General features: G+C 52.7%; 2 pseudogenes; both read right to left on the reverse strand.

The window, feature by feature from the left end:
• Positions 1 to 442: 442 nt before the first annotated feature.
• LOC144612535 (protein FAM187B-like) lies at positions 443 to 1560 on the reverse strand (annotated as a pseudogene).
• A 3775-nt stretch (positions 1561 to 5335) lies between these two features.
• On the reverse strand, positions 5336 to 7059 carry LOC144612528 (uncharacterized; annotated as a pseudogene).
• Between the last annotated feature and the right edge of the window lie 3237 nt (positions 7060 to 10296).

The following is a 10296-nucleotide window of genomic DNA, read 5'->3' on the forward strand; positions in this document are numbered from 1 at the left end:
GATGGATTCAGAACTAGCTTAGTCATCGAAGACAGGGAGTTGTGGGGGGCAGGGATATATTCTGGCTGGAGGTCCGAGACATGCTGAGTTCTGCGGTGATCTGTGTGCTCGATTGTCAGTTAGTGGGTGCGCACCGCAGTGGTAATGGGAATAAGAAGGGCTTAATTAGTTGACAAGTACAGGTGTCAGGGGTTACGGAGAGAAAACAGGAGAATGCGGTTGAGAAGGAAGATAGATCAGCCATGATTGCATGGCGGAGTAGACTTGATGGGCCCAATGGCCTAATTATGCTGACATATGAATTTATGTAATGGGGGGATGTTTGGAAAAAGAATAAAGGGGAAAGGAATGGGATGGCAAACAGAACTTGCATAATCTGAATGGGCTGATTGGCCTGCTGGGATATTAGTGCATATGAAGGTGTATTTGTAACGTGTGGACGTTACCAGTGCACGGCCTGGTGGCGCCGCACCTGGGCGCAGTAGGCAATAGAAAATACAGGAAAATTAGCAAAACAGACACGAAGGCAATGGCAGCCAAGATGTACCAAACCAAGCGCGCCCTGCTTTCCGCCCGCCGCCGCCATTGTTCCGTTATGTTCCAGCACCCTCAGGTGGAAGGCACCGGCCAGTTCCTCCGATTCGTACACCCTCTCATCTGCTTTCTGGACGCCTCTTATAGTGTCACATCGTCCAACGTTTGAGTGCTCCCTCGTCGTCGGGAGAGATATGCCCGCGAAACCTCGTTGGAATTTCTCCGCCAGGTCACCGGAGTGCAGACTGAGGCGCCGGGACACTTAAAGCTACCGTTCCGTTGACGTTGAACAAGTGAGTATCGATCAGGAGGAACACCGGACAGTTGCAAAGGGGATTCGGTCACGTGGGGAACGATGCACGGTTCCAATCCCATCTCGGGAGGCCGTCCTGGAAGTTACTGCCGCTTCGCCAAAGACCAGATGCCATGGGTTTCTGGTCGCCCAGGACTGGACTAGCGTAACAGAATCCCAAACGTCTTTCTCTCCGAACCGGCCGCAGTCCTCCCAAGTGTTCCAGACCGTGAATACTCCAAGTGCTGGTCTCCGACTTCTAAGAAGCAACTGGGAAGCGAGGAGACGCCGATGGATTTGTCCGAGATATGGATCTTGTCCGCATCTTGCATGTCGCCTCGTGGTAAGCGAGAGTCCTGTTTCCCGACCTGCAGAGATAGACGCCTGAGGCCCGAACGGTGGCGGACCTGATGACTAGATGCGGCCAGGATAACATGTAACCGGCCGGGAGATAGAACAGCGCGTTCTCCTTCAGAGATTCCTCTCCCGTTCCAACGAGAACTACCGCCTTGGTGTTAGTCTCCGTGGTGTTACAGAAGACCGAAGCCACGCCACGGGGACTGGTCGGTCTGTTGGGATGGATAAAGGAGGTTGGCTTTTTGGTGAGAAAGAGGATCTGACACGGCCAGTTAGGGTAACAAGTTACTAAGGTCCCACCCCACGCCAGCCGGGCGCCGGCCAATTGGGAGAGTAGAGGACCTCCCCAACGCGCTCCAACCCAACCCGGCGTCCATCCCGCGGCGTCTGAGCGAGAGAGCCGTTTCCCGCCACCAACACTCCATCTCCTGGAAAGTGCAAAGAAGTGGACAATGTCTCAATAATGGGACAAATTTCACAATTCTACCCGGTCCCGGCCAGAGCTTTGCCCCATCTGGTTCTAAAACAATAGACTGTAAATGGGAGGGGATCCTCCCTAAATCCCGGCTGTGATCACCCGAAATGAGTTTGGTTTCAGTTTAGTTTTATGGTCACGTGTACCGAGGTACACTGAAAAGCTTTGTAAAGAGGATGGTAAAGAATGCCTTTGGTACATTGACCTTCACCAGTCAGTGTATTGAGTACCGAAGATGGGACACTGTTACAGTTGTTGAGGCCACTTTTGGAGTACACTTTTCAATCTTAATCACCCTGCCCTAGGAAGGACGTCATTAATCTGGAAAGATAGAGAATATGTCTAAGGATGTAGCCAGGGCTAGAGAGGTTGGGTTGGCAAAGACTTTATTCCTTGAAGCGGAGAAGGGAGGATCTCACAGAGCTGTATACACTTATGATAAGGTGAAAGCCCAGTCCTTTAACCCAGAGTAGGGTAATAAAAAAACCAGAGCCCATAGATTAAAGTGAGAGAAACCAGGTTTGATCGGAATCTGACGAGCAAGTTTTTCATTCAGAGAACAAGCTGCTAAAAGAGGTAGTTGTGTCTGGTACAATAACAACATTTAAAAGACACTTGGTCAGGTACACGGATCGGAAAGGGTTGAAGGGATATGGGCCAAACATGGGCAAAAAGAATGAAGGGAGATGGGGCATCTTGACTGGCATGGCTGAGTTGAGCCCAAGAGCATGTTTCCGTGCTGCATGACTCTGAATCTAAACCAGTTTGCCTTCAATGCGACTCACCAGAGTGGTAGTCCTGTCGCCACCAGTCCAGAAAAGCTGTCTCATACCTTGCTCTCTTCCTACAATGCAGCTAACCGTAGTTCATCCAATGCAAATGAATCAGTTTGTGTGCCAATGCATTTCAGCTCAATTTACATTTAATGCAGTCTCGCAGCATTAATAGTGTACAAAGATGGAGAGTGACAAAGTCAATTCAGAAACAAGTGTTCTGAACTTAAAGAAAGGTAACTTTGAGGGTATGAGACGTGAATTGTTCAAGATAGACTGGCAATTTATACTTAAAGGGTTGACGGTGGACATGCAATGGAAGGCATTTAAATGTTGCATGGATGAACTACAACAATTGTTCATCCCAGTTTGGCAAAAGAACAAACCAGGAAAGGTGGTGCATCCGTGGCTAACAAGGGAAATCAAGGATAGTATTAAAACAAAAGATGAAGCATATAAATTAGCCAGAAAAAGTATCATACCAGAGGACTGGGAGAAATTCAGAGTCCAGCAGAGGAGGACAAAGGGCTTAATTAGGAAAGGGAAAATAGATTATGAGAGAAAACTGGCAAGGAACATAAAAACTGACTGCAAAAGCTTTTATAGATATGTGAAGAGAAAAAGATTAGTTAAGACAAATGTAGGTCCCTTGCAGTCGGAAACATGTGAATTGATCATAGGGAACAAGGAGATGGCAGAACAATTGAACAACTACTTTGGTTCTGTCTTCACTAAGGAAGACATAAACAATCTGCCGGAAATAGCAGGGGACCGGGGGTCTAACGAGATGGAGGAACTGAGGGTAATCCAGGTTAGTCGGGAAGTGGTGTTAGGTAAATTAAATGGGTTAAAGGCTGATAAATCCCCAGGGCCAGATAGGCTGCATCCCAGAGTGCTTAAGGAAGTAGCCTCAGAAATAGTGGATGCATTAGTGGTAATTTTTCAAAACTCTTTAGATTCTGGAGTAGTTTCTGAGGATTGGAAGGTAGCTAATGTAACCCCACTTTTTAAAAAGGGAGGGAGAGAGAAAACGGGGAATTATAGACCAGTTAGCCTAACATCGGTAGTGCGGAAAATGCTAGAGTCAGTTATTAAAGATGTGATAGCATCACATTTGGAAAGTGGTGAGATCATCGGACAAAGTCAGCATGGATTTATGAAAGGCAAATCATGCCTGACGAATCTTATAGAATTTTTCGAGGATGTAACTAGTAGAGTGGATAAGGGAGAACCAGTCGATGTGTTATATCTGGACTTTCAGAAGGCCTTCGACAAGGTCCCACATAGGAGATTGGTGTACAAACTTAAAGCACACGGTATTGGGGGTTCAGTGTTGAGGTGGATAGAGAATTGGTTGGCGGACAGGAAGCAAAGAGTAGGAATAAACGGGTCCTTTTCGGAATGGCAGGCAGTGACTAGTGGGGTACCGCAAGGCTCAGTGCTGGGACCCCAGTTATTTACAATATATATTAATGATTTGGACGAGGGAATTGAATGCAACATCTCTAAGTTTGCGGATGACACGAAGCTGGGTGGCAGTGTTAGCTGCGAGGAGGATGCTAGGAGGCTGCAGAGTGACTTGGGTAGATTAGTAGAGTGGGCGAATGCAAGGCAGATGCAATATAATGTGGATAAATGTGAGGTTATCCACTTTGGCGGCAAGAACAGGAAAGCAGAGTATTACCTGAATGGTGGCCAATTAAGAAAAGGGGAGATGCAACGTGTCCTGGGTGTCATGGTGCACCAGTCAATGAAAGCAAGCGTGCAGGTGCAGCAGGCAGTGAAGAAAGCGAATGGTATCATATCATATCATATCATATATCTACAGCCGGAAACAGGCCTTTTCGGCCCTCCAAGTCCGTGCCGCCCAGTGATCCCCGTACATTAACACTATCCTACACCCACTAGGGACAATTTTTACATTTACCCAGCCAATTAACCTACATACCTGTACGTCTTTGGAGTGTGGGCATTCAGAGCAAGAGGTTTTGAGTATAGGAGCAGGGAGGTTCTGCTGCAGTTGTACAGGGCCTTGGTGAGACCGCACCTGGAGTATTGTGTACAGTTTTGGTCTCCTAATCTGAGGAAAGAAATTCTAGCCTTAGAGGGAGTACAGAGAAGGTTCACCAGATTGATCCCTGGGATGGCAGGACTTTCATATGAAGAAAGACTGGATAGACTAGGCTTGTACTCGCTGGAATTTAGAAGACTGAGGGGGGGATCCTATTGAAACATATAAAATTCTTAAGGGGTTGGAGAGGCTAGATGTGGGAAGATTGTTCCTGATGTTGGGGAAGTCCAGAACCAGGGGTCACAGCTTAAGGATAAGGGGGAAGTCTTTTAGGACCGAGATGAGAAAACATTTCTTCACACAGAGAGTGGTGAGTCTGTGGAATTCTCTGCCACAGAAGGTAGTTGAGGCCAGTTCATTGGCTATATTTAAGAGGGAGTTAGATGTGGCCCTTGTGGCTAAAGGGATCAGGGGGTATGGAGAGAAGGAAGGTACAGGTTACTGAGCTAGATGATCAGCCGTGATCATATTGAATGGCGGTGCAGGCTCGAAGGGCCGAATGGCCTACTCCTGCACCTATTTTCTATGTCCACCTCGGGAATTTTTAAAGAGAGCTTCTACCATTCCCATTCCAAATTTGGAATCTTAAATGCTCCCCGCTGCATCTGATGCAATGTTTGAAATATACGTCAGTTCTACCACAGCTCGGTCCCTCAGGTGGAGTGTAGGTCTTCCAATGCGGCTTACTGTGTGCGTAGCGAATTCAGTGTTGCCATTGCAGGTGTTTTTCCACTGCAACCAGGCATAACGCTACCGTGGGTCCGATCGCATGTCTAGAAGAAAGGAATAGAAAAGGAAATCTGAAGAAGGATCTTGACCCGAAGCGTCACCTATTAAGGTAGGGTCGTGTTGCCAGAACTACACCAAGCGCCTGGGTAGGTCAAACGGGCATGGTCGTGTACATTCAGCAGAACCAACTCCAGCAACAGCGAATGAGGCACCAGCCAGTCCAAAGCAGTCTCCACCACCAATCACCAATCCTCGGCCATCTCCACGGTGCCCGTCCTCTCCAACGCCCCTTCCATCCCGAACGCCCGCCGGCAGATCTCAAACTTAAGCTCAGCGCCGCGTCGGGGCAAGGGCTGTCCCAAGTACTGTTTCATCAGGCTGCAGGGCAAGGTTTCTCCTTCCACCTCCTGCTCATCCTCTTCGTCCTCTCCGCGCAACGTGGCGCAACAGAAGCCCACCCTTTTCCCTTTTCCCACCGCCCCGCACCCGTCGCAGTCCTGCCAGGTTCCCCAGCGGATGTGCAGCTGGATGATGCGCCCTGAGCCCAGCATTAAGCCCGGGGAAAACCTCAGGCTTTTGTTCACCAGCGTAGACGAGCCCAACTCCCGGTGGGAGACGTGAATCAGCGATGCGTCTTTCTCACCCAGACAGCGTGGATAAACCCGATTTGCAGATGTACATGCCCGAATCAGATGTCCGGGCCTGGGATGAAGTCAAGGAGCCACCCTGTCGGGTGTGGTGGCTGCCCAGTTTACCCATCGGGCCACAAGCCTCGGAATACAGCGAAGGTGTGGGGTTCGGCATGAGATTGGCGAGGCCAAGATACTGCCAGTAAACTGTGCCTTCCTTTGCTTCGGACATCGCTGGGTAGCGCAGGCTGAACGGGTTGTGAGACAGGAAACCAGGGAGCAGGGGGCCGAGCCTGAGTAATTGGCCTCGTCCCCGTCCTGCCTCCGGAAACGGGGCAACCAACAGAAGGGCCAGCAGGCCCAGTATCAACAGCAGGGACGAGTGCCTGCACACCTTGCTTCTGTAATGTCATCACAGCAACTGCAGGCAGGAGCGGGGTGCACGTCAACTCAGCAATGGGGCCCCGTGACCTCAACATTGATGCCGTCACCTGTAAGGAAGAGAAAGCACCACTTCATGGGAGGGGCAGTGTGGAGGGAGCGCTGTTCCACAGGTGGGACCGTGGGAAGGGCTATGAGCAGTGAATGCTGCTCTGTGGGAGGGGCAATGAGGCGGGAATGCTGCTCTGGGAGGAGCAGTGAGCAGGGGATTTTTTTATTCACAAAATGCTGGAGTAACTCAGCAGGTCAGGCAGCATCTCGGGAGAGAAGGAATGGGTGACGTTTCGGGTCGAGACCCTTCTTCAGACTGATGTCAGGGGGGCGGGACAAAGGGGCAGGGAATGCTGTTCTGTGGGAAGAGCAGTGAGCATGGAATGCTGCTCTGTGGGCGGAGCAATGAGCAGGCAACGCTTCTTTGTGGGAGGGGCAGGGAGCAGGGAATGCTTTTCTGTGGGAGGGGCAGTGAGCAGGGAATGCTGTTCTGTGGGAGGGCCAGTGAGCAGGGAATGCTTTTCTGTGGGGGGCTTCCCTCTAATTTCACTCAAATATGTTTTACATTCCTTTAGGCTTTCCGCACCGCTGAGTCCTCAGTGTCCGGCACAAAATGCTGTATTCTCTTTGGGTTCTCTCATCCTCTCGACACCTTGTTACCAATAAAGCGACTCCTGTTTCTTCTCGGAAACATTGTTTACCCTGAACCTCCTCTTTAACAGTCTCCCACTGTTCTGACGTGGATCCATTTCTGGTTTCCTGTCCATGTCAGTCCGTTAAATACCTCAGCTCAATTCAGCACTTTCTGTCCTTTCCCAGAATGAAGGCAAATCTTAGATTCCACCCCCCCACCCCCTCCACCCAGATATTCCTCCCTTCCCCCCCAGCTCCTTTCCCATCCCTCCTAGCATCACAGACCACCCTCGCACCTAAATTTAAATCTCCCCCCCCCCTTCAGCTCTCCTCACTCAAAGTTAGCACTCCACTCGCCTCCTCATATCCTTCTTCCTTCCATTCAGATACCTTCCCGCCTCTCAGCCCCTCCTCCTCCCTATTCGAATGCTCCTTGTTTCCCCTAAGAACATCTCAACTCAGACGCTCCTCCCATCAATCCCTCACAACTTCGACCCCCCTCCCCTCGGTCCCTCACAAGTCTAACCTTTCTCACAACTCAGTCCATCCTCACAGCTGTCCCACCTCACAGCTCAGTCCCACCTCACAGCTCAGTCCCACCTCACAGCTCATCCCATCTTCACAGCTCAGTCCATTCTCACAGTGCAGGCCATCATCACAACTCAGTCCATCTTCACAGAATCCCACCTCACAGCTCAGTCCATCCTCACAGCTCAGTCCATCCTCACAGCTCAATCCCACCTCACACCTCGGACCCTCCTCAAAACACGTACCCTCCTCAAATCTCGGACCCTCCTCAAAACTCGGAATCTTCTCTCACTCAGATCCTCATTTCCTTTACCTTAGGCCATCATCACTGAAAATCTGTCCTACAGACCTTCTATCTACCCTCATAGCCCCCTTCCTTCCCCTCACTCTTCCCTTCTCCACTCCTCTCCATTTACTCTATTCACTTCCCTTCAGAACTTCTCAACTCAGACCCTCCTCCCTCCCACACGGACCCACTTCTCATTCATCCCTCACAATTCAGACCCTCCTTGCCTCACGACTTAGAACCTCTTCCAGCGGGCCCTCACAACTCAGACCCTCCTCTCAACTCAGACCCCCGTCACAACTCAGACCCCCTCACAACTCAGACCCCCCCTCACAACTCAGACCCTCCTCACAACTCAGACCCTCCTCACAACTCAGACCCCCCCTCACAACTCAGACCCTCCTCACAACTCAGACCCCCCCTCACAACTCAGACCCTCCTCACAACTCAGACCCCCTCACAACTCAGACCCTCCTCACAACTCAGACCCCCTCACAACTCAGACCCCCCCTCACAACTCAGACCCCCTCACAACTGAGACCCCCCTCACAACTCAGACCCCCTCACAACTCAGACCCCCCCTCACAACTCAGACCCCCCCTCACAACTCAGACCCTCCTCACAACTCAGACCCCCTCACAACTCAGACCCCCCCTCACAACTCAGACCCTCACAACTGAGACCCTCCTCACAACTCAGACCCTCCTCACAACTCAGACCCTCCTCACAACTCAGACCCTCCTCACAACTCAGACCCCCTCACAACTCAGACCCCCCTCACAACTCAGACCCCCCTCACAACTGAGACCCTCCTCACAACTCGGATCTTCCTCCCCTCGGTTTCTCACGACTGAGACCCACTTCTCCTCAGCCTCTCACAGGTCTGACCTGCCTCCTCTAAATCCCTCACAACACAGTCCCTCCCTCTCTCTCCCCCTCAGGCTGAGACCCTCCCCTCTCCCCATCAAAGCCTCATTCCTTCCCCTCAGTCTACCCCGCCCCTCCTCCTTTCCTCTCCATTTACTCTCCTCACTTCCCCTCAGAACTCAACTCAGTCCCTCCTCCCCCGGTCCCTCACAACTCAGTCCCTCCTCCCCTCGGTCCCTCACAACTCAGTCCCTCCTCCCCCGGTCCCTCACAACTCAGTCCCTCCTCCCCCGGTCCCTCACAACTCAGTCCCTCCTCCCCCGGTCCCTCACAACTCAGTCCCTCCTCCCCTCGGTCCCTCACAACTCAGTCCCTCCTCCCCCGGTCCCTCACAACTCAGTCCCTCCTCCCCTCGGTCCCTCACAACTCAGTCCCTCCTCCCCTCGGTCCCTCACAACTCAGTCCCTCCTCCCCCGGTCCCTCACAACTCAGTCCCTCCTCCCCCGGTCCCTCACAACTCAGTCCCTCCTCCCCCGGTCCCTCACAACTCAGTCCCTCCTCCCCCGGTCCCTCACAACTCAGTCCCTCCTCCCCTCGGTCCCTCACAACTCAGTCCCTCCTCCCCCGGTCCCTCACAACTCAGTCCCTCCTCCCCTCGGTCCCTCACAACTCAGTCCCTCCTCCCCCGGTCCCTCACAGCTCAGTCCCTCCCTCCCTCCTCTCTCCTCCACCCCCCGCCCAGCGATCGGACGCCCCCAACCGCCCGCGCGCGGAGCCGGGATCGTTGCCCTCGCGCTGCAACGGTTGGGGGCCGCGGTGCGCAGGCGCACTGTCTCCAGCCGGCCGCGGGGCCGCTCTGCGCGTGCGCTACTTTTGCAACCGTCACCGCGCCCGGGAGAGAGAGCGCGTGCGCGGGCGGTTGGCGGCGTCCGGTCGCCGGAGAGAGGGAGGGGCTGAGTTGTGAGGGACCGAGGGGAGGAGGGACTGAGTTGTGAGGGACCGAGGGGAGGAGGGGCTGAGTTGTGAGGGACCGGGGGGAGGAGGGGCTGAGTTGTGAGGGACCGGGGGGAGGAGGGACTGAGTTGTGAGGGACCGGGGGGAGGAGGGGCTGAGTTGTGAGGGACCGAGGGGAGGAGGGGCTGAGTTGTGAGGGACCGAGGGGAGGAGGGGCTGAGTTGTGAGGGACCGAGGGGAGGAGGGGCTGAGTTGTGAGGGACCGGGGGGAGGAGGGACTGAGCTGTGAGGGACCGAGGGGAGGAGGGACTGAGTTGGGAGGGATATCGGTCAGGAGGTTCCGAAGGAAAGTGAGGAGAGAGTCTGAATGGAGCGGAATAGAGGAGGGACTGAGGGGCAGGATGGGACTGGGTTGAGAGGGGAAGGAGGCTTTGAGTGGGAGAGTAAAGAGGACTGACGCGCAGTATCTGAGTGAAGAGGGGCTTAAGGAGAAGAGATGGGGAGGATCTGAGTGCAAGAAGTGTTTGAGGGGCGAGAGGAGGGACATAGAAGAAGCTGCCTGAGGGAAAGGGAGGAACATCTGAGAGAGTGGGCATCTAAGACTTTCCAACATCATTAAATGCACAAAGATAAAATAGGAGGGAAGGAGCAAAATCTTGCTGCGGTATTGACTGGGCTAAGATACAAGTGTGTAAAAATCGGCAAAAAAGGAATGAATGGATAACACATTAAATTT

Source organism: Rhinoraja longicauda, unplaced genomic scaffold, assembly GCF_053455715.1.
Source record: "Rhinoraja longicauda isolate Sanriku21f unplaced genomic scaffold, sRhiLon1.1 Scf000058, whole genome shotgun sequence".
Taxonomy (NCBI): domain Eukaryota; kingdom Metazoa; phylum Chordata; class Chondrichthyes; order Rajiformes; family Arhynchobatidae; genus Rhinoraja; species Rhinoraja longicauda.